Source organism: Chrysochloris asiatica, unplaced genomic scaffold, assembly GCF_000296735.1.
Source record: "Chrysochloris asiatica unplaced genomic scaffold, ChrAsi1.0 scaffold00044, whole genome shotgun sequence".
In the NCBI taxonomy this organism is placed as follows: domain Eukaryota; kingdom Metazoa; phylum Chordata; class Mammalia; order Afrosoricida; family Chrysochloridae; genus Chrysochloris; species Chrysochloris asiatica.
In genome coordinates this window covers 12,770,523-12,776,743 of record NW_006408562.1, presented here as the reverse complement: position 1 = coordinate 12,776,743, position 6,221 = coordinate 12,770,523, and positions in this window count along the sequence as shown.

The window sequence follows — 6,221 nt, the reverse complement described above, 5'->3', positions numbered from 1 at the left end:
GTCCGAGAATAAGAGGAAGACTCCCAGTGAGATGGATTGGCCAAGTGGCAGCATCAATGGTCTCAAGCATGGCAACAGTAGTGAGGTTGGCTCAGGACCTGTCATTGTTTCATTCTGTTGTGCATAGAGTCACTATGAGTCAGTACTGATTTGATGGAACCTAACAACAACAACAACAGTTCTTGGTGTGGCACTGTAGTATAAGCACTTGACTGCAAGGTAAGTTTGTACAAATTCAGAAGTTCAAACCCACCTGCCACTCTTCAAAACTCCTATAAAGGGCAACTATGAGTCAGAACTAACTTGATGGCATTGAACAACAACAACAACCAAAGCTCCATGGGTGAGGTATGTTAATACTTTTCTCAACTGTTCCTTCTCTTTTCCTCTGTTCTTGTGACTTTCCAAATTGTTCCTTCTTCCTAGCCTTTGGCTGTTTTATTTTCTTCAGTATATCTAGTCCTTTTCAATATCTACTCAATGGTACTCTTATGACATGGAATTATAACTATTTTTCTATATATTGACTTCATAGTTTTTCAAGATTGGAAAGGCCACTCAAGTGAGTTCTAAGTTACTTTTTGTAAACCTCTGGTTGTTGATGGCCCCTCTATGTCCTATCTCCAAACTGCCAGTTTAGCCCCAATCTAGTGGTCCTTAACCTAGGTCTGTCTTAGCTATCTAGTTCTGCTGTAACAGAAATACCACTGGAGAAGAAGTAGATGGCTTTAATGAACAGAAGTTTATTTTCTCACAGTTTAGGTTAGCCATCTGAATTCAGGCCATTGGCTCTAAAGGAAAGCTTGTTCTTTTTGTTGGCTTTGGGGAAAGGGCCTTGTCTCTTTTCAGCTTCTGTCTCTTGGTTCCATGTGATATGAGTCTTCTCCAGGTTGTCCTTGCTTGATTCAGTGCCTAAGCTGTGCCTTTTATAGTTCAAAAGTGATTGCACTATAACATATGACATACACTGATATTGCTTAGGACATACACTGATATTGCCCCCGTAACGTAACTAAGAAAACTCAGTTCCTAGATGAGGTTATAGTCACATTTATGTTACTGCTTTTAAATGTTTTCAAGTTGGTTCCAACTCATAGTGACCCTGTATAGGGTTTCTGAGGTTTTAAAAATCCTTGTGGGAGCAGAAAACCTCATCATTTTCCTGCAGAGTGGCTGGTGGCCTCTACCTTGGATCTTGTGGTTTGCAGTCCAGTGCTTATCGTATGGAACTGCCACATTCCTTTCACATGTGTAGGAATTAGGATTTATAACATATAATTTGGGGGGGGGATACCATTCAATGTTCATTCTTCTTGTATCAACTATCAACACACATGGAAGCAGTAGTCAAGAAATCAAGCGGCATATTGCACTAGGCAAATCTGCTGCACAAGACCTTTTTAAAGTGTTGAAGAGCAAACATGTCAGTTTGAGGACTAAGGTGTGCCTGACCCAAGCCATGGTGTTTTCAATAACCTCATGTGCATGCGAAAGCTGGACAGTGAACAAGGAAGACCATAGAAGAATTGATGCTTTTGAGTTGTGGTGTTGGAGGAGAATATTGAAAGTGCCATGGGCTGCCAAAAGAACCAACAGATCTGTGTTGGAAGAAGTGCAGCCAGAGTGCTCCTTGGAGGCCAGGATGGCCAAACTTCGTCTCTCCTACTTCAGACATATTGTCAGGAGGGACCAGTTACTGGAGAAGGATATCATGTTTGGTAAGGTGGAGGATCAGAGAAAAAGAGGAAGACCCCCAGTGAATTGGATTGGCCAAGTGGCAGCATCTGTAGTCTCAAGCATGGCAACAATAGTGAGGTTGGTCCAGGATCTGGCACTATTTCGTTCTGTTGTGCATAAGGTCGTAATGAGTTGATACTGACTTGATGGCACCTAACTAACAACAACAACAAACCATTCAATCCACAAGAACCTGGGCGATCCTTGCTGCTAGCCTGACTGGGTAACCAGGCCTTCTAACTGGGTTGCTTGCTGCCTTAGTTTTGGGTCATACTCAACAGCTCTCAACAAGAGCGACTCTAAGAGGGGGCTTCAAAAAGTTCATGGAAAAGCTCCATTATCTTTTTTTTTTTTTTTTTTTTAAGTTGGAAGTTCACAGGGCAGATCATCAGTTTTCCATTCAACAAATCATACACCTTGTTTCATTACCATGCTTATAATCCCTTCCATGTACCATCAGTCAACAGTATTTCTCTCCATTCACTTCAGCTCTTTTTTTTTTTTAAAACACTCAGGCATATATAATAATTTACACCACCAAAGGGCACATTCTGCAAGTCTGTGTCCTGGCCGCCAGCTCTTAGTCCCTCTCTTCCCATGAATCTAGAGTCCTCAGCTGCTTCTCCTCTCCACATCCTCATTTCTGTCTCTGTCTCTGATATCGCTGCTTCTCTGGATGAAGTCCCTCATTCCGCCTGTGCTCTTCTCCCTTGATGTCCCTAGGGTCCTCTGTTTCTGGACTGTAAGATTAACTATTCCCCTGTTTTTGTTACAAAAGTTCTACCTTTACAATTGTGACAGTCGTAATTAGTCATGATAACAATTATTCACCATTGAATCGTCAGAACCTTGTCCCCATCTTTTTTCACCAGACCCATCTAAACAAGATGAAAACTATTTAGTGGGTACTCTATCTTCCCCCACACACTCTTAAACTAAACTCCTTTTTGAAACCTTGTAACCAGTCATTTCATGCCTTTATCACCCCCTTATTTTATGTAGCCAATGTCTAAGTTGCCCCCAAACTCCATTATCTGTTTTTGTTTTTTTTTTTTCATTTGTCCACGAACTTTCTGAAATACCCTCATGTATTCTAAGGTCTCTGGGTGACACAAATGGTTTGCATTCAACTATTAACCAAAATTTTGCTGGTTCAAACTCACCAAGGAGCAGCGTGGAAGCAAGTCCTGATTATCTGCAGCCATAAGATTACGGCCCTTGAATACCCTATGGAGTATATATGTAATTCTACCATGACACACATGGTGTATCGGAGCTCTAATCTTGTTCCCTTATGACCAAATCCTGTTTGTGGTACTCTGCCAAGTTCTCTAGGCACTATAAGACAAGAGCCTTACTTTGTTTTTGGTAAAATTGAAGGAAGGATTGTAATTCTGACTGGGTTTGGTGGTAGACCTATTATGTACTGCCATCTACTTTAGAAGCCATGCTCTTGTGGCCTGTTTGCACTACTCTCCCCACCCCAGAGCCCCTCTGTAGCAAATCCATTTGTTCCAGGTTGTGTCATGAGACTCCACAGTATATAATATTATAGCCCTCAGGTAACCCCTCCCTACCCCTGTTCTTTTTACCACATCTAAGGTCTTTTAAAATAAGTGAATCAAAGCATTTTCCTTTTTCATTCAATGGAACTGGCCAATTTTCCACAGGTCTGCTTTATGCATGCGCCTTTAAGGGCACATATAAGGAGCTGAATTGATGCATTTGAGTTATGAATATTGAAAGTACCATGGATTGCCAGAAGAGCAAACAAGTCTGTCTTGGAAGCAGTGCAGCCAGAATGCTCCTTAGAAGACAGGATAGTGATTCTTCGTCTCTTATACTTTGGACATGTTATCAGGAGGGACCAGTCCTTGGAGAAGGACATCATGATATAGTAGAGGGTCAATGAAAAAGAGGAAGACCCCTAACTAGATGGACTGACACAGTGGCAGCAGCAAATGCCTCAAAGGTAACAGCAGTTGGGAGGAGGGCACAGGACTGGGCGTGTTTTGTTCTGTTGTGCAGAGGGGAGCTATGAGTCAGATCTGACAAGGTTCTGTTCATCTTCATAAAGGTGGGAGGTGGGATGGGTGGTTGGGGGCTACTATGGAATGGGGAAAGTGAGGGATGCAGAACACGTGGTACTTTGAGTATCAAAAGACCTCCAAGTTTCTTTCAGGCCACTTGCTGGGACAGTAGCTACTTAATAAGATTATGTAACTATGGGTATCCCTACACTATTGTCAGCTTTATTTACAGAGGGCCAACAAGTCCATGAAGTACAACTAGACATCTTTATTCATGGCTGGGGCATCCCATTGTTTCATGATGAGGTAAGATGGAATCCCTTCCTTCAACTTGGTTTGGAAGGACCCTCTAGAATTACTAATGTGAAGGAATCTTAGATTAATTAAACAAGCCCAGAACACGTTAGTTGCAATGAGGAGTTGACTGCTCTTTTGTTCTATTGAAAACGCTGTTGTGGAAAAAACTTCCAATGAATACATCAGTGCTGAATTGTTTTCCTCTCTGTAAATTTGACTAACAGACTCTTGGAACAAGGAACAGACCTTTTTAATCATCTAGTGTAGTGCTTTCATTTTCCAGAAAAGGGAATGGGATTCCAAAGAGATTAAGTGAATTGTTTAAATTTACTCAACTCGTAATAAAATTGGGACTAGAACTTGGGTCTCATGACTGATGCTCTGATGCTCTTTCTGATGCTGCGTACTCTTCAGTTTCATCCCAGGTTTGCAAAGGACAATGTTCCCAGAGACATAAGAGTTCTAACCACTTTGACTACACATTCTCATTTGGGAAGCTTTAAAAAATACAGATGCCTGGACCCTACACTCATTGATTCTCATTTTAAATTAGTCTGAATGTAGTTTGAACAGGTACAATATTTTAATCTACTGCTCTCAAGATTGATAATTTATAGCTGTGATCGACACCTTCTGATGTTATATGAGGAGGGTTCAAAAAGTCTGTGGGAAAACGGAATGAAAAGATAATGGTATTTTTTCATGACCATTTTGCAGAATACTGTGATAATTAAGGTTTTGTGTTACCTTGGCTGGGTTAGGATTTTCAGTGGTTTAGCAGTTAATATATAGTTAACATAGAGTTACCACCTTCATGATGAGATCATATATGATACAATCACCCCATGATGTGATCCCATGTGATCAGCTCTGATCTAATGGGATGATCCACAGGATCATTGTAAATCTTCACTTCGGATGGTAATGAGGTTGGATGCAAGCTATCTATTTTGAGATAGAGGAGAGAAGTGCGTAGAGAGAGAGTGACATGTACTACCACCAAGAATGAAGCACTGAGAGTAGAGTGCTTCATTTGGACCTGGGCTCCATGCAATGTGAAGCTGCTAGATCTCAGGAAAGACTGATGTGAGACACACGGACCTCTCCAAGGAAGGCTGGGCCTACAGATGCTGACCAGAGACAAGGACCTTCCCCCAGAGCCAGTCCTCTGCGGGTGGAATTTCAGCCTTCTAAATTGTGAGAGAGTGAATTTCTTTCTATTGTAGGCATCCACTTGTGGTGTTTCTGTTGACTAGGACTTGGGTCTCATGACTGATGCTCTGATACTCTTTCTGATGCTGCGCACTCTTCAGTTTCATCCCAGGTTTGCCAAGGACAATGTTCCCAGAGACATAAGAGATACAGGGACCTCTCCAAGACATAACAACACTGGATAATCAAGGCAAATATGGAAATGATCATTTAAAACCCACTGATATTACTAGGCAATATCAAAATTAGACTAGGCCATATCAAGTTTCTTTGAAACTTTGGGATCTCTGCTGATATAAACCACAAATATCGTTTGCTAACATTGACACCATCTTATGTTAAATGAATTTTTCTGAAATTAAAAGATATATAGAAAATAAAGTTTAGTATGAATTACAAGGGGCAAGAAGCAGGGAGAAAGGGGCAATCATTGCTTATGGAGCACGGAGGTTCTGTTTAGGGTGATGAACAGTTAACAATTGGTCACAGGGCCAATGAAAGTAAATGATGCTGATCAGTAGTATATCACCAAAAGTTGAATTGGCAAATGCTATGTGGTATATGGATTCCTGGTGTGGCGCTGTGGGTTAGTGTGCCAGACTGCAAAGCCGTTTGAACTGCAAGGCCAGTGGTTCAAGCTCACCAGTCACTCCTTGGAAACCCTGTACAGGGTCGCTATGGGTCGGATCTGACTCAAGGGCACTCAACAACAAACAATAACATGTGGTATATAGTGGTGGTGGTTATGTGCCGTAGAGTCGGTTCTGACTCAACAGCGACCCTGCATAGGGTTTCCGAGGCCGTACATCTTTGCAGGTGTAGACAGCTTCATCTTTCTCCCAAGGATCGACTGGTAGTTTCAAACTGCTGACACTGCAGTTAAGGTCCAACTCAAAACCCATTATGGTACTAGTGCTCTGCTCTCTGTGGGATACATTTTGTTGT